At 44.1% G+C, this 22,041-nt stretch overlaps 1 non-coding gene across 1 annotated transcript; it reads right to left on the bottom strand.

Moving 5' to 3' along the window:
• Positions 1-8,535: 8,535 nt before the first annotated feature.
• On the bottom strand, positions 8,536-8,607 carry Trnaa-ugc (transfer RNA alanine (anticodon UGC)). Its single transcript has one exon. It is a non-coding gene; the product is annotated as a tRNA-Ala (tRNA).
• Positions 8,608-22,041: the final 13,434 nt, after the last annotated feature.

Below are 22,041 nucleotides of genomic sequence, written 5' to 3'. Positions count from 1 at the left end.
TATAAAAATTCATGTTCATAACTCGACTCTCCGGTAGTGTCTTCTTGTTTCCATACTTTCTTTTTTTCTCTCTCCTCTTATTCTTCCTCCCTTATCACGTCACCCAAGGGACAAGCGTAAAAAAACTGACGTTCTGAAGAGGGAAAGAGAGGAAACGGACGGCCGACCGCGCCGAAATGGCTGCAGACAGATCGATAAATTCGCGTGAATATTCGCATACCTGATAAGCCAGCGAGATAAGCCGAAATCGGTCTTGCGAGCGAGGATCCCCTCGTTACGGTGCCGGAGAGATACGGCGACGCGACGGTAGAAAATAGAAGATAAATCTGACTGTTTCGTATTCCTTACGCCCGTGTTTTATAACCTCGCCTCCGCTTGCATTCAATATTTCCCGTTGTTTCTTCCTCTTTCCTTTCTTTTTTCTTTTTCTGTTCCTCGATTTTTGTTATCGCGTTCATCGACCGGTCTGATTGCGCCGAGTTTTATCGGCCTCGTCCATCGTATTTCGTGGCTTCGGGGACGCGTTCTCGCGAAACTCGCGCGATCGTCTGGGCCACGTCGTCCTCTTCGTCTTCGTCGTCGCTTTTACTTCGGGACTCGAGTACGGTACCTGTTTAGCATCGCGTTTAGCAGAATCACGCCGGCACTTTAGCCTAATACTCGTGGCTGTCGCCCGTAAATGATGGATCGTTAGCGACGGCCGTGGGGCCCGCGTATAGATGATCTCGATGACTTGCACCGACTGAATTACGTCCCGCATGTCGCATATTACGGAGAAAATCCTCGCGCGTACATGTATCTGCCCGCAGCGCGCTCGTACGCGTGTGTGCGCGTGTACGCTCGCGCGGAGGGAGGCGTGCGCCCATGGATTCCCATGAAATAAACTGCTGGAAGCCAATTGAGGATGATAAATCTATTATTTTCAGCGAATCATCCGCCTGCTGGCGAAGGGAAGAGCAGGATGACACGCCACCGCAGGCCCGGCCCGACTCGCGGTCAGGTGTTCGTTTCGTGACTTCGAGCTCGTGTGCCAGGGCAACGCGGAGTCATCTCGAATATGCAATTAACCGGGTGACGCGATTGCTTCAGGGTCGCGCGTTAAACGATCGTGCCCGGCCCAATTCGACCAGCTTAATGGCTCCTCGAAACAACAGAAAAATTGAAACGATCGCCGAGCGAGCCAACATTTTGATTGTAACTTGGCGAATTAATGACAAAGGATTGATTGGCGGTGAAGGGTTCGATCCGGAGCTAATCAGAGGGCTCGAACCGTATAAAACGCGCTTCTCGGAACGGCTGATCGTCGAAATGCCCGCAGGGGTATTCAGTGTTTTCAGGATACGGTGCGTACGAGGCCGACACAATGTGCCCGCCATTAACGAAACGCACGATGAGTACGTATCGAACATCGATCATTATGGGGCCGCAGGCTTCGCCGGGTATTCCGGTAACGGTCTATCGCCGCAATAATCGTCAGCATGCGCAATAATCATGTCGTTTAATGACAATTGATGAGGACCCGGGAAATGCGTCGCGCTTTCACGTCGGAACGAGCGTGTCCACGCTTAGCGGGCTATATCCGAGACTTGTGGGCAACAACGTAACCAACTTGACCATGGGCTTGTGTTATCTGTGTGGTCGCGCGTGCCACGCATACCGATAGGCGGAAACGGCGCGCGGGCAGACACGACCATTTTATTGTTGCCGCTCAGATGTACCATTACGCGCGATCAGTCAATATTTTCTCGCAAATGACCTCCGTTCCGATGCCGATTTGCACCGGCCCGGTGAACCCGGAACAGCGAGTTTGGACAGGTGAAACAAGCAGGCCGCGCCGCTTCCGAATCCAGGTAACGGACCGAGTTTCCCGAAACACGATGTTACAACGGCAATATTTTCACGTAACTGACCTCCGGCGATCCCGGATGTGCGTTGATGAAGTGTCTATATGCACTTCGTTGCATCGGTTCCGGTGCGGCCCGCGGCCTCGCTCCGCTCCGCCTCGGGTAACCTGTGGAAACACAACGTTACACACGCTCAAATATTTGCGCCTTCCGAATCGAATTACACCGTTTCTGTTTATCTCTCTGGCGAGAACGCCCCGTTCTTTCCCCGGGCATACTAATTAAAACGTGCATACCGAAATGAGGCCGAAGTTCGATCTACTCTCGCGCTCTGTCATGTATAATTAACTCGAGAGATAGGTTTAACAGAGGAATTTTGAACGGTCCCGTGCCCCGAACGAATTTCCCCGGGACGCGATGCGTGCCAAGCGAATTTCATATCGATAAGTGCTGATGGTTTTTTTTTATTAACGCCGGGACATTAGAAGTAACAAGTTTATGAAAATAACAAGGCTGCTCGGATTCTGAGTAATTTTTATAGCTGTATGTATTCGATAATTCCGCTCGCGAGGGTTTTGATATTTAAATGATTATATTTTTAAGGATGGCAACCCAATTGAAATTGGGTATAGTACCCATTTGGGAGGCAAATTTTGTTAGTTCGAGCGTCTATTCGGTTGTGCGTAGTCTTTCGTTGCCCTGTTCTGTGTCTTCAATTCGAGTTTTTGTGCCTGTGAGTGATCAATAGTTCTTACCACCTTTGTTCTCAGAAATCTTACATTGTTACACTTTAAATAAACGACTTTCAATTTATACGAAACGACAGAACTTTCTCGTACCCATTTAAAACTAGGGAGAAGCTTTAACGTTACAGTTAACAGAATGCGTTCCGATCACTATAACCTGGCTGCTTCACTAGCGCGGGTAGGTATCATCAATGATAGCCAGTGCAAATGCAATCGGGACTGCGAAACCCTTGATCATATAATATGGCGATGCGAATTGTATAATCCACGAAGACGCAAGCTAACAAATGCCCTACTTAGTATCGGCCTTCAACTACCTCTTAATGTAGACACACTCACAGCGAAGCCAAATATTGAAGCTTGTATTCATTCTTTTTTCAAAAATTGCAATCTGCGTATTTCGTGTTAACGGACATTGTTATTGTATTCACTTGTATTATTATTGCATTCTTCTTGTATTATTTCTGTATTCTATATTGTTGTACCCACTTATATTATTCCTCGAAACAAACCCAGAGGGGTTTCAAATGCTTAATAAAAAAAATGTGTCTCGTACCGCTGATAGTTCAAAATTGTGAGGAGTTAATCGGGTTGGAGCGAAACTGCGTTGTGCGCGTGACAGAAATTGTTCATTTATTCAGAGTTGTGTAAAGCAATTTATGAAGACGGTGGGTTATAATAAAAGTCCGCAAACTAGTTATAGGTTGTATAGAGGGTTGTATAGTGGTTCGAGCGTGGCATTGATATTTTGCGAGCGGTCCGGTCGCTAAAATTTCCGGGTTGTGCGCAGCCGGAACGACGAGCCGCGAGTCTGGAAAACTTCTCGATTACCGGTGGGATTATCGATCGATTTGTGCCGAGCAATTTGTGCTCTCCGCACACGCCGAAACCCCGCGCGCCCGGTGCACTGTAGATAGGATATTTTGCAGTCGAGTTGCTGGCTGCTCGAGACCAGACATCGAGAGCGGCGAACAGGGCACCGAGGCAGGCTAGCGAGAGTACGACGCGGTAATTGAGAGTAATTTAGCCGGGCCAATTTGTGCGGAAATTTCAAACCAAAAAATTTGTCCCGGCAAACCCTCCCGACCGAGCTCGCGCACCCGCCGCGCGGTCCGCCCCTCTCCGCTTCGCTCTTATCTCTTGCCAATCCCTCGCGGAGCTCGCACTCACCTGCATCATCGGGCAAACCTCGTTTCCCGGTGTAATTCTATTTTCACGCAAGCCCCGGCGATCGTATGACTCGATTTTTCCACAATTTCAAGGGCACGGGAGAAGGGAGAAGGGGAGGGGAGCGGGGAATTTCAATTAAATTACTCGGCCTGCCTGTATTCCTCCTTCGTACGTATCCACCGGGCCGGTGGGAAAAAATAACACGCGCCCGATTACGCCGCGCGCCCATCGGACGCGAGCAGTGACAAAGTTTTCGTCGTTTGCTTTTAATGGCCACGTCCTTTCGGCCGGCGCTCTCGCGAGATTGCCGATGATTAATCAGCCCCGGCAGCCCCATTTTTAGGCGTGGAGCACGCGACGACGATTACCCCTAAGCGAGAGACACCGCTTCCATTTACCTCTTTCTGCTCTGTTTTTAATCCGCACGGCAAAACGCTCGGAACGCGCCGCGCCGCGCCGCGCCGATTGCCGGTCGATGACTTCCGCCGAACGAATTCCTCCTCTGTCGGCCGAGCGAAATTAATTTAAACGGATGCTATTATCTTCTTCCACGCTTTTACGCGTGTAACGAGTCCGATGACAGTGATCGAATCGGTCGTATAACTCAACACGAACAAAGAGATTAAACGCTGTGATACGAGCTCGATAGAAGTTCAGTCTCCAAAGCTCGATTTATTAAAAAGTGATAAGTAGACTGATTTTATGCATTTATGACAAAAATGAGTATGCACAATTTAAAGCAGTGGACATATTATCACTAACACGGCCGGTCAAATTGACCTTTTCAAACATTACGTACAATTTCGTGCATACGAAAAACTAAACCTACCACGCGCGGTCAAATGACCGTTTTTGAAATTTCGTTTAGAATTTCTTGTTTACAACGTTACTGTATCGCCGAGTAACTTATTGAGTTTTCCTATAATATACATACAACCCATTTTTCAATATTCACAACTTTCTTTATTGTTTACTTTCCGAAAAAATTTCATAGCATGTTTGTCTATATTAAGATGCATATTTTTTTTAAGCGGTCATTTGACCGCTCGTGGTAGGATTAAGTATACATGAAATGTCGGTAGGTTTAGTGTTAAAGTGTGTATACAATGTACTTTTCAGTATTTATTTCTCCTTTTATTTTTCTTTTCCAAGAAATATATGTATCTTGTCCTACCTACCGCGGCCGGTCAATTTGGCCGCACGAGATAATATGGTGTTTACTCTTCTAAACCTAAACAATCAGTATGAAAGAAAGGCTATTCTCAATGTGGCATGGTCAACTAAAAATAAATGAGCCGCCTTATTGAATGCGACGCTATCAAGTTGCGCACGTGCCTGGTTGATAATACTGTTTCATGGCAAATGCATCCGAACCGCAAAGGTGGACGACACAGTACAATTTTGTAAATCGAGAAGAGAGCGTCGCAGTATTTTTTGTATAATTGCAATTATATAAAAATAAATTTGTATCGTCGTTTTATGGAAGTTCTATAGCAGTTTTATAGCAGATCGACTATTATCTACGTTTAGTGTATTAACAATAACTTTCTTTAAGGACCGGTCGTTTAGACCACGCACGGTAGGTATAAAAGAAGTGTCGGTAGGTTTGGTGTTAAAAGGGCAGTTTAAGGGCACCAGAGTATTGGTTTTAGCATGATAAAATAAAGTTAGAAAGAGATTTTTATTTCGCCCCTGAGTCTTGCAATCAATGCATATATTTTTTATTTTGCATAAAGACCCGCGGTTTGCAGTCTAGCGGTAAGAATGAGTTTCTGCAACGGAGTAGAAGAATGTTAGAATCGAACAAGTGTAGACGTTAAGTTTAGATGTCAGTTTGCAGTAGTTGATAAATGAAATGGTAAAACTGGGGGAAGTTCTGGGAATTGTAGAGATTCGGCCGATCGTGAGTTTCCTTTGTGAGATAGTCGTAGCGAGGTCGCGACGGTGAAGTTGACCGCGTGCAAACAAAATGGCGAGGTTTTACCTGGTGCAGGGGAGCGCAAGGGTGGTGTGGAGCACGGCGAAGGTTCTCGTCGCGGGTTGACGCCGTGGGAATCCCCGGAGAATTGACGTATGACGTAATGCAGAAGGAACGGCGAGCAACCCTCCTCTCTCCCTCTCTCTCTCTCTCTCTCTCTCTCTCTCTCTCTCTCTCTCTCTCTCTCTCTCTCTCTCCCTGTCCTTCCACTCGGAACCCTCCGACGCAACCCCTTGCTCGCCACCTCCACAGCGTCCTCTAACACAACGCCGATGTACGGCCGAGGACAATGGTGCTCGCCGGTAGCAACCGGAGGGCTCTGATTTTCTCCCTCGGTGCATCAGCGATAAATGCATTAGGTTCAGTACTGCATAGCTTGCGACCAGAGAGATCTTTCAGCCTCGCCACGCGGTTTTTTTTTTAACCGGCAGAGAGAACACCGCGCACGGCCCGCGACGCTCGCTTGGGTTCCTGCGCGTCCCGTGCACTCGGATGCAGTTTCAGCGCTAAGTGGATTATAAACGCGAACGCGGCACGGGAACTGTGTTATTCCGCTGCAGTTAACACGATTCTGCAGTTACGTGCAATTTTTTTGTTTTCGATCCGTCCGTTCGTCTCTGAGACGAGCGAACGGGAGGAGAAGCGAACAGGCATGCGAGCAAGCGAGCAACCAGCAACCAGCAACCAGCAAACCAGCTACCCCTTCGAGGCGTGTTACGCACGCTCGATCGGCGTTCATTCTCTGTCCCTCCTTTCCCTTCTGCCCCTCCAACCCTCCCCTCTTGCTCTCTCACCCCCTCTCTCTCTCTCTCTCTCTCTCTCTCTCTCTCTCTCTTCGCTTTCCGATGCCGTTGCCGCGCGAGTTCCTGGCACTTCGTCGTCATTTTATACAGTCAGACCTGTTTTTGTGCGGTCCTTTTCTATGCGATTTGTTTTGTGCGATATTTTTCTATTGCGGTATACGAATGCCAACGGTGTTGGCATTATGACACCCTTGTAATGGGGATCCCCTGAAGGGATCCAGCTTTGCAACAAATTGGAAAAGCATTTTCTTCAAATAGATAACAATTCCGAAAGTAGTTTGAAATTCCAAAAAGAGCTTCGATCGTGTATATATGGCTATCGTGACGTTTACAAGCAGCTGATCAAACGACAATCTTCGCAAGAACTTATCTGGCTGACTTCATGGTAACAAAAAATAAATCAACTCTAATATCTTCAAGGGACGAAAGCGATTTCGAACCAGTTCATCAGAAGAACATGCGCGTTTTGGACTGCGACGAGTAGCATTGAATTATGTGGATTTTGAAAATTTCTCCATGTTTAAAATGAGAGATTAGATTTTTTTTCAATGTTTCCATGTGTAATTTAATTATTTATTTTGTTTGGAAAGCACTTTCTCGCGGTTTCGTAAATCTCTGACATCTTTTCTAGGTGAAACTTTTCTTATCCGGCTCCTCTCCATCACATAAAAAAATGTTCTTTAATATGTTGTAAAAAATCTCTGAAACTCAGAAATTAAAGGCGACCGGGCGTCCCGAAGGAATTGTTCTCGTTATTTAATTTTTTTCGGGGTTAGACTACCATATCGTTTGCCTTTTATTGTGGCAATTTATGCGAATATTTTCGTTCCTCTCTATATTTGTTAACAAACTAACGCGATACGTGTTTTGGTCTAGAACTTTCAAATAAATCGATTTTTCTTCTTTCGCGTTTTCTTAAAACACATATCTGCAGTAATGTTTGTTTAAATTCGTAAGAATTAGGATGTTTGCAGAATGTATGTAGAAGAACGTGAAGAATGTAAATGATCCACTCATGTTTCGTATGAATACGGACGAGCAGACTCCGGATCTTTGTGCAAAATAAAAAGTTTCATCAATTGCGAGACATCGGAAAACATTATTTGACTCGAAATACGTGTGACCTACACCACTATGATTCTCAGCCCATTATTTGTCCACTTCAAAAATATCCTCAGCTTTCGCTCAGGAATTCCCTGGTCCCTTTGTGCTCGACGTTTTCATTACCGAGAGGAACTCCTAGCGAGCGTATAATTAAAATTTGGCTTTGGCGACTCGCCGGCGAATCTCGCGAATTTTCCTGTCAGACTTCGGTAGTTTCCGGAAATCCTAAGAATGCCTCTGTCAACGCGACAGGTCCAGTGCAATAAGAAGCTTCGACGGAATCGGCATACATTGTTGGGAAATTAACCACGGAAACCTTAATAAAATCTTTGCGAATTCCGAGCGATTTTCCGGCTTCGCGAAACGTAAAATATCCGTCCGGTCGACGGACGGCAGTTGCGGGGTTTCTAAAAAAAGGGAAAAAGGTTCTGATTGCTGCTGCCAAACGGACGCACACGCTCGAGGGGATTCGATGATTATATGTATGTGTGTATGTCCCGCAATCTATTTCTACGCGTTTTACAAAAATATCGAATTTCACCGGGCCTCCCTTGTTTTCTTCGATTATATTATTGCTGATCACTGGAGAAATCATCTTAGGTTTAAAAAGAAGTATGAACCAATAATTAGTACCATCATCTTTCAATCTGTTATCAACAAAGATGTTATAGCAAAGTGACACAATTTTTAAAAATTGGTGCGCGAGTTTATTAAATTTGTACGCCTTTCAAAAACGAACAAACGACTTCAGCTTTTTTTCAGATGTTAGAACGGTTACTTTACTAGGTAATGTTGTAAAGAATTTTTTAATATGTACGTAAATGTACTCGGTGGCATAATAAAGATATTACGGTGACATGGTAAAGAAATAAAAAATTAAAAAAAAAGTTTGGAGATGCCGGGGATCGAACCCGGGGCCTTTCACATGCAAAGCGAACGCTCTACCACTGAGCTACATCCCCGCGACGAGTTCTCTGTGATTTTATAGCGTACAATAGTGACTGACACCATGAGAGATTACGAACAATATTGTCAAAATTTATTTATTTATAAATTTGTTAAATACATCGGAATCTTACCACAGATATTCTCAAGACACATTAAAATACATATCTGTATTTAAATTATGCACGTTAGACGAAGCTGAAGAGAAATATCTTGTCATTTTTTTAGAAAAATGATCTGCTATGGAATTGGGTTCGCGTATCGTTACACAATCGCATATCACAACCTGTTACACGAAGTATGAGAGGGTAGAGGGAAAAATCGATAATCATTTATCACAGTTGCAAAGCATTATTGCTATGCATTCATGTGGGATTGAGTTCGTGCTGAAGTATTACGAGGGTGGCTAAAACTGACCCCCCGTCGCGTGACTTATGCAGCACAAACTTCTAATGAAGATCTATCGTCCTGTGGATCGCCACCTTTGTTTGTTGCACCGGCTGTTTGTGCACACCGAAAAGCGTCAGTCTGACGAATCATAATTGAATTGTTTTCACTTGAGCTATTTCCAAGTGCTTCTTTTGTCGACAATTAACGCTATAGAGTTTTCCGACATGACAAAAAAAAATTAAACGTTAAAGTGACTTTTCCATTACCGTATACACATATGCTGTACTTCTTGCGTTATTATTAGACTGCATTTATGACAAACATGAGTAGGCGTAAAAAGAAGATGTTAAAAGAATTTAACAATGTCAATATACCATTTTTAACATATAAAAATTATTAATGAGCAAAATAAATTTTTACTTAGCGTCCATAGATTGCAATTGATGTATACAAATGTTAGTTTGCATACAGATCCGCAGTCTAGTTATTATACATATTTTTTCATTTCTTTTTTAATATGGAGCTGATACATATTGTACGTACAAATAAACAACTGCTTCGAAAGATGCCAAAGAATTTAGCAACACGAGCAGTGCAAGTTTTCTTGCAACGTTTGTGAAAATGCGTAAGGGTTTTTTTAACCAACTGAATAATTTATGTATTGCGTTTAGTAATGTTTTACATCGTGCAAGCGCAAAGTGTTGAAATGCAATTTCGTTGCGTAACACAGTTGAAAGCAAAGTTGCGGTAGGAACATCTATGACATTTTTCAACATCTCTTTGCTACCTCTTTAAACAAGCGAGCGCATGTAGAACAGGTGCGAGTGAAAGTAACCATTACCTCTGCTTTCTATGAATCGATATGCGTACGCGTACGATACTGAATTGTGCATTATAATAAATTACGGTAATTCCGTGCAGGAGATAGTAGAACGTTTCATTGGTGGAATTAACCGAGTACCAACAATTTATTCCTTAGTCAAAATGACGGGTTCTAATATTTTTAACATGCAATCACCGAGATTGTAAAGACAGATCCATGAGAAATTATTCAAGAAATTTATTTCTTTGGGTATAAAAAGGAATAGCTAAAAATTTCAATTTTAAAACATAATGTAGAACAGTAATTTTTAGTGGTCCGTAACCCTAGTGTTAATGGCGTCTGTAACAGTGTTGCAACTGTGTGATTGTATTATACTATTTTTTTTTTTAACTGGAAGTCTCAGAATTAGAAAGAATTGCAATCGTTGTGTCTCGAGAGATCTCAACTCTGTTTGCAATGCTGTGTAAAATCGAGTTTGTTTGGACAGCGAGTCTATAAAATGATGCAATTGATCGATGATCGATCTCCGGTCAACAATATTCCCGGCTGGCGTCAATATTTATTGATAACAGCAGCGTGCAATTCGATACGACCCTTTTAAATTTTCTGTGCGCCTAAAAACTTGATAAATCGTAACCCGATACGCGGGTAATGCGATATTTTAGAGGCAGAGAACTAAGAACGGGCATTCTTATCGTCCAAATCCGAGAATCTCCCTCCTTGGGAGTTCAAAGGCAAACAGTAACGTGAGAATGATAGGGCGGTGTTTTAAAACAATCTGCTCGAGCCCATCCTTAACCCCTCAGCTGTTTTGCTTTATTTCCAGAACGTGCATTTGTGGGCTTAATTATTTTTCTGCTTCCTTTCTCGTGCTACACTCTCTTCAATCGTATCTAACAGCGAATACAATTCTTTCCCTGCATGACGAGTATACTCATCACCAAAAAGTGCCATCTTCTCGCGACGAGTTAACCCTTTGCACTCGAAACCATTTTAATTCTAAAATGAAACATTTCTTCCGATCTAGAATATTTCCCTTCTATATATATTTTTTCATGCTATACATACGAAAATGGTGCAATTTACTCATACAGTACTGAAATGTTCAATAATTTATTAAATACAAACAAATTTAATAATGCAAAAAATATTTTGTCGCCATTCGAGTGCTAAGGGTTAACAAGTTAAAACGTAATGAACCGATGTATCCATTACAAAAAAGAAACGGGGAAACACACGGCAGCCTCCGTTGTTGACACACGAAAGACTCGTGAAAGAATGATTATTTTAAACCATCCAGCTCGAAAGTTAATCCTTCGGCCGTGCGAACCCTTTCACCCTACAAAAACCCCTTTGTTCGTCGAATTACCGGCAAAGCGCCTTCGCCGGTCTCCTTACCCCCTCCCCTGCCCCCATCCATCGTCTTCCGTGTAACGCGAAGCAATATTAGCCTCGAAGTCTTAATCCCCACTTTTCCAAGTCATTGCCTCCCCAGCAGACTTTCGTCCCGACATGATTCGCATCCTTTGAGACAAACAATTAGCGATATTAATCCCCGAAGCCTAAAGAGCGGCCGCCCAAAGGCATACACGTCCTATTATATTTTAACACCCAACGGCGGCGAGCCTGCCGTAAACATTCTTTTAATGCCACCGCTCAGCGGGGACGGAGATATACGAGAGATGCTGGGGCCGGAAGAAAGGAGAAGGCGACCGTTCGCAATTAACAGGTCTAATTACCAGAAAACGGCCGACCCCGAGGAATCGCAGTAACCGACCCCCACCCCCCGCGAAGAACAGCCGGTCCGTGCATATTTTATTCTTAGTATCCTTAAAGGAGCGGTGCGAACGAAAGAAATAATCCCGAGATAAACCAGCTCCTGGATCGGTCTTGTTTACACGAGAGTAACCTGCAGCAGCGACGGGCAAGGAGAGGACGCCCTTTGTGCGCACCGGTTCGAGAAAAGTTCTCTGTAAATAAAGAGAGTCCGTCTTCGAGTTTCCATTCGGTATCGGCGCCGCGGGCCGCTCGTCTCTTTGCACACGGAAGATAAAGGCGAGGGAAATCGGAAAGATAAGGCCCGGCGTATCAGCGGACGAGCATCGGCACTGACTCACGCGTCGCCCGCGTGTCTATTCGACGTGACCAGATTCACTTAATCCTCCGCCGATAGAAACGTATTCCGACGCGTCCCGTCGCGTCGCGTCGCGTCGCGTCGGTCAAAATAAACGCGAACTCGGTAACAAGCGAAACAGCTCTGGTGAAAGCGATAAGAGGAATATTCCCGGCCGTATAGAGACGTGACATCCGATTTCACGATTGGACGTGCCGTATGCAAAGTCAGAGGTCCCGCGGCAGTTCCTTTTTCTTTTTTTTTTTACGATTCGTTGCCGTGCCGATATAAACGCGAGCGAACGACCCGTCGCATAAAGACCACCCGCCGAGGCGAGCGTCGTCGGCACCCGTTTCGCCGCAATTACGTAGCCCTTATCGACTCCTTATCGGCGGCGCTAAGTCAACCCGACGTTAATCCATTCGTCAATACGTCGTGCCGGTAATCTCGCGATAACAAACGGCCGCGCCGTGAATAATCGGTGATCCGCTGAATTCGTCGAGCCGTTTTGCGTTCGGTTTTATCGTCGCCGATCCCTGGCTGCGTTTATCGCGCAAACGCCGTTGATTATGTCGCGTGTACCGATCGCTGTCGCGATTGACCAACTCTGCGAGATCTCTCCAGTTCGAAAAAGATTCTATTCGGGGAGCGACGATCGAAACGGAACGAAATTGTAGGATTAAATTTTGAATCGGTTGGGAACTAAAATAATTTATTTGAACTAATAGTACACGCGGTAAAGTAATAAAGTAAAACAGTTACAACTTCTGCTCGCTACGACAAAATGAATGGAAGCGTAATTGTCCTAGCGAGAAATAAACTATTTCGCAGGCACTCTCTCGTGTACAGAGAGAGAAATAAAAGAAGAAATAAAAACCTGAATTTGCTAGAAAGTTTGTTTCAGATTTCAAAATAATTGATTACCTACGGGCCCCCCTAATACATTAGGTCTTATACGAAATGTTCCAATTTTAATGGCGCAAATATTTCTCTATATATGTCGCTAACGCCTGAATGATAAACGTCGCGGAGTTATCCCCACTACCCCGAAGCTTGAGAGACCTCGGACGCCGAGGAGAGTAAACATAACTCGGCTCAGCTATGTCTCCTGTTGTTGACATACATCGAGATTCACTGTACTCGAGTTTCAGCTCGTTAGAGACTTTCGCGATTGTTCAAGGATTCGCACGCACAGCGTCGAAGGAACAAGGTCATGGATGAGTGTTACGACGCATCCTGCTTTCAAACGAGTGACTCCAAAGGCTACGAAGAGTTGAAGTCGGTGACGTCCTTACTGTAGGAAATAAATTACCAATGGACAGCTAATCGCCCAACAATGTCGTCAGATTGATTTAGCGTTCTACAGTTCGGTTCCCAGGATTGCTTCAACGAAATTCTCACGGAAGAGCTTGGTAAAGCGATACCAGTGTTACCCTTCTGCTAGGCTTTCCTGTTTCTCGAAAATGTTTTCGATTCACCGAAATCGCTGAACGTCTAGGAATGCGACTGCCATTGCGGAACTCTATCGCAGCTGTACCTGGAAACCTAGTTCCAGTTCTCTGACGGAAGTCCCTGCGCGCAACCCCTTCGGAGCTTGAGTTTCCTTCTGAGTACCGACCTCCGAAACCGGATCGTCGGCAACAGTTCATTAGCAGATAGCCTGTTGTAATTCCATCGTTAATAGAATCACGAACGCGTGGGCCTACACCTGTCGAAGGCCGCATTAAATGGACCAGTAGCGGAAACTCATTCAAAACCAGAAATTCAAGTATATCTGGGACTAGCATTATTTTAAAAATCTTTTGTGTACTTAAACTGATAGTATCAAATACTATTCAGACTGCATATTAATGTTCCTACATTTGCATTTGTTTTTTCAGAAAATTGTGCTCACGAGCAGTCAATCACACATTTTAAATCAGAACAACTTGTTTATAAATGGAGCAAACCTCAGTGTTTCTGCCTAGCTGGATGGATCAGTTTGCCAGATGATGATAGTAAACTACGATTGAAAATTCGGTGCTCGAGGCTGTACAACTAATTTCGACACGACTAATTAAACTAACGCGGCGCAACGAGAAGTAAATGGCAAGAAATTCGGCATGCTCGTCATCGGTGACATTACACGGGACAGATAAATACGGCCCCTAGAGTCCCCGGAGTTTCCACCCTTCGGTCGAAACTCTTTCACCGACTCTTTCTCTCTGTCCTCGTCTGAACCCTAAATTTCATTGGCAGAATCCGTTTCCGCCGCGTGCCTGCTTGTAAAATCAGCACATCCGGGTGTCAAAGCGATGTCACCCGAACGGGTGGTGGCCGGGTACGCATCAGTTTTAAATTCGATCAATGGGTGATACCAAGCGTGAAACACTTTTAGGGTTGAAACTTTAAAGGCCAGCTCGCGAAAGAGCGAATCGCAGTTACAACCGTGAAACTGGGGAAAAGGGGTGGGAGTGGGGTGGAGTGGGTTGGTGGGAACTTGACGTCGAGTGCACCCGGAACCGAAAGGATATTCATTTCGAACCCCTCGCACGTTCCAATATCCTTCTTTCTGCCTCGGTCAACGGAAAACCTTTGGGATCAATGGGGACAAAAAGAAAAAATCAAAAAATTCTGTAAACATACCTGTGCCGCGGCGAGAACGATTGTCGCTGACACTGTCACCTGGACGCAACGTTAACACGAGTGTTTGTCATACTTTCCGGTTTTTAATATCGCGCATTACACGGTCGCAACGGAGAAATTATGAAACCGGCGGCGCATTGTACGTGGATACGGGATTTTTTTTTTATTTATTTATTTAATGTTGCTTCAACATCAAAGGTCATTAGCAACACGGTACATTTTCTTGCAATATTTTATACATATTTGTATCCTTGACATACTGGGCAACACCGGCGATATACTCCTTAGAGCTTAACAGAACATTTTTCCTTTCATTCTCATATTTTTGCATTCTATTATTAGATGATTTATGTTAACTGGTACTTTACATATGTCGCAGATCGTGTTTTCCTTCTTATTTAACAAAAACGAATGGGTTATTTCTTTGACTTTGAATTCTTATTTTATTGAATTTGACGATCTACTGGACTTGGACATTTTTGCCACTCAAAATCCGCTCCTTCGTTGATATTTTTCTATGTAATTCCTTTTAATTTTGCCAAGTACAAATACGGGATTGTAATTGCACGCGTCAACGGAGTTGACGCGCGAACGCCGGGTGACGAACGCGGCGATTCGGCGCGGAAACGGAAGCGTTATAAAAACATTACGCGCGCCGTGACATTTTTCACGCGGCCATTACCGCGGCGCGCGTGACGCTGGTCAATCGTGCGGCCTCGCCGCGACCCAAAATCCACCGAATTCCGGCGGTGGCACGCGGGGTTGACAGGGTGATTTTGTAATGCAAACAAAAATGACAACGGGCGGTGCCGCCGGTGCATTACGGTTACAAGAGACTGTCTCCTGGCAACCGGTCCTGCGTTCGGCGTAATTCATTTTGGGGTACGCGTATGCAACCCTCTATTGCAACTCACCCCCGCGCGAGCAATGCACTCCTGCCACTCTTCCGCTCCTCGCCGATGCACACAAACGATAGATGCACCCGACGGACGGACGGAATCGCAGTGATCTGATTTTAAACCAATCAACGGCGGTTTCGCGCTCAATTTACAATCAGACCCGATTCGACTCATTCGTTATATACGACGTCCAACTGCAAGCGCCCCTAATGAAAATATTTTAATCGATTGCCGTACAATTGCCAAGTTCATTCCTCCCGTCGGAAATTCGACCGAGGAGGGCTCGATAGATTTATAAGCGGACAAAGGGCCCCGGCGATATTCGATTAAAGTCCACAAATACAACAAAGTGCATTTCAATTTAAATGGTAAACGATGGGACCGTAATTATACCGTATCTCCGTTCACCTGTGCCATCGTGGCTATTTGTTCACAAAAAAGAGAAAAAAGGAAAAGGAAAAATTTCGTTTATATCGTGCCGTCATATTCTCGTGACGAGCGCAAACTCGATGGGCACTTAACAGCGAAAATATGATAATTGATCGAACGACGCATCCGGAAGGAAGATCACTATTTATTTTCATGAATCCGTCGCGGCGTATAATGGCATTAATACAGAGGATAATTTACGAGCGACGACACCTGCGCGCAATAAAGTAAATCTAGCTTTTCATTTCATTGTTCCGCGCGGCCTCCCCTCGTGCTCGCCGCCTCGAACGCACACCACATTAGCCGACAATAAAAGCACGATCGGCGATACACCGGCGAACGATCGCATACATGAATTTTTAATAAATCCTCCGGGGCCTCTATTAGAGACAAATTGTGCCGAAACCTATCGCCGCCGCAAGAGCGTATAAATTAACCGTAATCTCGTTCGGTCGCAACAAATCATACGATCCATTGCTCCGCCAGCCAGCAAGACGAAACGGCAAGTCAAACATGAGCAGAACTTAACACGTCATCGACCCAAATTAGAATTATTCCCTAAATCAAAACACAAGGTTACCGGTTTTGATCTTTAAATAATAATTACTGGAATACCACGTTATATAAAAAAAATAGTTTAGGTAAGAAATGAATGGCTTTGAGAGGTCCACAATTTGGTGTAAATAGTTTCTTCGTGAACGGTCGCGTAGAGGTCACACGAAATCGATACGCGTGTTTTTAATGGAATTGTATATTTTTTAATGATCTAATCGTCGCAGCTCGATATTCTTTGTATTAAACTATTTATGTCAAAAAATTAATGTTTTAGGAGATAATATGCTATGTTGTATAAAAAAAAATAGTTTAGATAAAAATTAAATGGCTTTGAGAGGTCCACAATTTGGTGTAAATAGTTTCTGCATGAACGGTCGCGTAGAGGTCACACGAAATCGATACGCGTGTTTCTTATGGAATCGTATATTTTTTAATGATCTAATCGACGCAGCTCGATATTCTTTACAAAAAAGTATTAAACTATTTACGTCAAAAAATTATTATTTTAGGAGATAATCTGAAAAGTTTGAAAAATTCTAGGGTTCGGAAGGAAACTACTTCTTTCGGCCCGTTAGTTAAATTTATATTGTTCAAAAAAATATTATAAACAACAAATCGAATATGAAATATGTAAAGAAATGAATGAGCTTTGTCCGAAGTTGATTACTTTACTAGTTTTTCAATTATCGTGCACGCCGCTCTTAAAGACGTAGTTTCGAGAAACGTTCGGCTTATATAATAAATAATAAGAAGAATTGAACTAAAAAAAAACCTCTTGTGCTTCAAGACTACCAGTTTGTGTCCCCAAAATGTCTAATCCCGTATGCCCAATAGTTGTCCCGAAAAAAATTCTTAAAAATCGCTCATTCTCACTGCCGTTACACGAGAAGCCGGGCTTCGCTGCGCAGGCCCCTTCTTGCTGCTCTTTCTTCGCTAAATAATTATATGAAAAAATATTCTGTTTGAATAATTCCTAGAGGAAACTCGCGGAACAGCGAGCACGCGACGAAACAGTGCGCTGCTTGCCAACTAATGATTTCATTTAACCTATCAACCTCTGACAAGCATCTGCCCTCGCCCTAGCAAAGTAGTCGCGCTATCTGATGATCGCGGAACCGTGTGTCCGCGCGCGAGCACCGATTACAAGGTGAAGAATGCGCAGAGCTGCGCTAATACGCCGAGATGCGCTCGAACCGCGAAATTTCTCCTGCTTGTCCCGGCGTTTATGCATGCACGCGCGCCGACAAACACGAGCGTGTGTCTGGCGCGTGCGTGGCGTGCACAGGCGCGAGTCTGAGTTGCGTGAGGTTCGCGCTTTAATTTAGCGAAGTACCTTGTCCGTTCCGCTCGGTGAAAAGTGCAGGAGGGTGCACCCTGCGTGGATGCGATCCTTCACGCACCCGTTGCATAATACCCGCACGATATGTACACCCAGGTGAGAAGCCTGCCAGGATCAGCACGTGGACAACAGCAAGCCTAATGACTTCGCAACGCGGTCCCGATCGGACCGTGCCGGAAACCACCGGTGATGACATTCCGAGGAACGTTCATCACCTTCTGCCGCGGATGACCTTAAGAGGTACTGCGACCTCCACACGCCTTCTGCACCGTCACGCTGCATTTTCACGCACTCGTGATCTCCGACTTCTTGCGAGAAGAAACCGCCGTGAAGGCGTTGTAAAACACTGTCGTAAAACTTCGCGTAGAACATTTAGCGCTAGAACCTCGAAATCGAGCATGTTATTAGGCTTGCTGGATTATACAGCAAGTACTCGATATATGTCAACAACACGGGTCTTGCCAGCGTCGTGTATCGTCCAGGAGACGTACCCGAGCCGTGTTATGTTTATACTCCCCGGCGCCCAAGATCTCTCGACCTTTGTACATACCCCGCGGTAGTGGGGATAATTCCGCGACGTTTACCATCCAGGCCTTGGCGACATATGCAGAGAAGTCACTGTACTTTGTTTTAAACCGTGTGTATTCCACATTCCTTGGTCGTATTAGAGTTTGAGAGATGGTTTGTAGGTGTGTCTGAAATTCGTCTAGCTTGAAGGAGTGGGGAGAGAAGGAATGAAGATTTCTTTCTATTATAAAAAACAAGCGAGATATTTTAGATGCTCGAGTTAGGTGAAACACCCTGTATACGAGTCTCAAATTTGATCTATACCTCAGGTAGATGATCCCGGTTTCTAGAAAGAGAAAGGAAGAAGAGTAAACTCGAACCTGAAGGGTTAGGATAGAAACTGTTGAAACACCGTGTATACTCGAGAGAAAATCGATCATCTATGTTATCAGCCTGGCCGTTATTATCCACCTACGTACCTTTTTCGATCGACCAGGTCTAATCCTCTGGAGCAACTGTGCGTGCTCGGTGTAAATTCAAATACAGATCCCACGATGTGTATCTGTTCGAGTGGTGCGGTTCCGGGCTGGCAAGGAGTTCATCGTGAAACAAAGGTTCATTGATGCGCCGCACGGTGCAATATTCGCATCCAATTTTCCGAGCAATCACTGCGGCAAAGGCTGCAATATACATGTATATCCAGCAACAGGAAACGCAATGTTTCGCGTGCACGCCACTTGGAAACGTCCTTTGAAACCCGGACTCATCTCCTGTTCGATGCGATTACTTCCTGTATCGGTATTATTAACGCGACACAGCCGTTGAATGGCTTCAAAGTAACGCGCGACGGTACAGTCGCACAAAAGCCGTCTTAGATTGATCGACATCTCATTAAGTGATGAATCCAGCACGATCAACGGACACGTCTTGGTTTTAACAGTACCGAGCAGTGTCAGATTTTCGGCGGCCCACCAACGGGATACACCACCTCTGGACCGTTATCGATCGAAGATTAGCATCTGGCCGTCCGCAAAGGGAGATTAGCTAGATCGATCACACAAGCTGAACCAATTCCTCTGGTCAGCTGCTCATCAATACCACTAATGGTGCCATCCTTCCCCCTCCTCTCCGCCCATACACCCGCCCCTTCCTTCCTGTGTCTATATTGTATGTACGTATACATACCTGTATTCCTCTAATAGGCATATAATCGTTATGCATATACAGGACACGCGTACGCCGGCGTGCACGCGTGTGCCTCGTCTGGTTTCATATTTACACACATGTACGTATCCACGTTAGACGTGTGACAAACATCGACAAATGATCCGTGTATATTCGATATAATTATGTATCTGACTGTTCTCGCGTATTTCTGCGCATTGTAACAATGCGTTGAAACTATTTATGGCCGTGTGTGTTGCACGTATACAGGGTGTCTCGGCCAATTAACGGTAAGCTTTATGAAAATGTTGAGACATGGAATTTAAATGGTATCGAGGGACACGTCTTATACGGTACTTGCTTTTTTGTAGGTGGAGGAGTTTCAGAGATACCAAGGTCACCTCTAATCCAAGGTCACACCTCAATTCCAATGGAATTACCTAGTTTTCTAACCTAAATTCTGAGTACAAATGTGTTGACCTTCATGCGTCCTGAACTTAATAGTCAACGAGGTATTGATGAAATAATTTGTAACGTGTACTTACTCTCTGGAAGCTGGTGAGACACCTAAATTGACCACCTAGAAGAACTTCTAAATTATGCACTGTACAAGAAAATTCAGGAGACACGATGTGGTGTACGTGACTTGTTTATAAGTGGAGGCGTTCAGTTTGAAGGTCAACTTTGATTTTTTAAATGGAACCGTATATTCTGTTATGCGCCAATCGATGCAATTCTTTATTCTCTACAAAAAAAAAGTATTAACCCACGTCGAAAACTGATTAGCAGATATTTTAATTCAAATATTGCTAAGGAAACGCTTTCGTTGTGACAGCTTGGTGTACACAGCTATCATTCGTAAGAGTGTGAGGTTTTTTGTGTGTATACATGTGCATAAAAAATGTAAATATACATTATATACATACGCATACGTATACACGCACACCTTCGCGTTATCCGTCGCGACATACGGTACTATTGCATATGCAAACCTATTTGCACCAGCCGATACGCGATGTCACGCGAGCCAAATGCAAATTTCGAGGAATCTCGATTCGCGCTTTTGACCAGTCGCGCCGCGATGACGTCACCTCTTCGCCATTTTCAAGGACACTTGGGTATCGATGTCCAAAAAGTTGCGAAGGTTCTACGTTGAAATGGTTAAGAATCTAGATCAAAACCGCCGATTAGAGCTATACTTTGAATAATTAAAATCCTAATTATGACCTTGGAAGTATACCGTGTACTTCGGTAGCGCGAGTATTCCCGTGTGTACACGTGTACGGCTTAGTGAAAATGTAAGTCGCGGGCGCAACGAGTGCAACAGACTGTTACATCTGTCGCTCGCATAATACGCGATATCGTGCGTACATCACTCGTTGCATAATGCATGGAACGCGCGCGCGTGTGTGTGCGTGTGTGTGTGTGTGTGTGTGTGTGTGTGTGTGTGTGTCGGCGATATTGCGGCGGAAATAGTGTCGCGGAAAATGGAAAAGCCGCAGCGGCTGCTGCACAACATCGGTGCCACGTTCCTCCGTTTACTCGGCGTCGCTGTCCACATCGGCTGCAGCCTTTGTCGTGGGGGCAATGCAACTGTTGCACTCGGTCCCCCGCTATCTCGCGCCTGTCTGTCTACCGGCGCAGCGCGGCGATAGTTTATTATTGCGGGAACGACCGGTCCCGCCGTTTCCTTGAATCGGTTGTAACGCGGCCGGTGTTACGCAATCGACGGCAATCTACCTGAAATTATGTGACCGATAAGATATGAATGCTGGGGCGACGCCGAAGGTCAACGGCATTTCTCCGCTCCGCGATTCGACAATGATTCGACCGGAAAACTCTAGCAAAACAATATTATGTACAGAAAGCTTCCAACTTCGTGGCCCCGTTTCCGAAAAGAATTAACAGAAAAAATTATCCTACACGTCTGCGTACTGCAGACTATGTCTACGCTATGCCCTAATTAAATGTCGTACGGTGTCCATATACAGCCAACTATCTAATATTATTTACGATCGTGTCAGTCAGTTTTCATTTCAAATAATTTTTCATTTCGTCTTTCATTTGATCAAATAACTCTGTTGACAATAAATAAAACATAACTGCGTTGGCAATTTTAAAAGCAAATCACAGCTGGGTAAAATAGTATTTTAAATAGTAAATAGTAAGTAATCCTATTTATTTTAAAGTATGCGTACAGCTTTGAAAATAAAATATTTTATTTGATCCCGTAAATTTTTAAAATAGTATTTTATTTGAAGAATATCAAAAATATTTTGATTTCATCTAGAAATATTTTATTCCTCTTATTTTAAATATTCTTGCTGAAAATGGTATTTTATTTTATGCAAGATTATTGGAATAAAATATTAAATTTTGTGTTTCAGATTGTTAACTGGATATATTATACTTTACGATTCAGATTTTTGAAATACAAATATTTTATTTCATGGTTTAGATTGTCAAAATGTAAATATTTTACTGTAAAATATTAAATAGTACTTGAAGTATTTATTTCGCCAAATATCGCCCACCTGTGAAGCGAATGCAGGTAAACCTTAATCATTAAACTACAAAAATTAGCATATATAAATTTAACAATTAATT

This window comes from Halictus rubicundus, chromosome 3, assembly GCF_050948215.1.
Source record: "Halictus rubicundus isolate RS-2024b chromosome 3, iyHalRubi1_principal, whole genome shotgun sequence".
NCBI lineage: Eukaryota > Metazoa > Arthropoda > Insecta > Hymenoptera > Halictidae > Halictus > Halictus rubicundus.
Note: the sequence above shows the minus strand (reverse complement) of the source record. Positions and strands in the feature narration are given on the sequence as shown.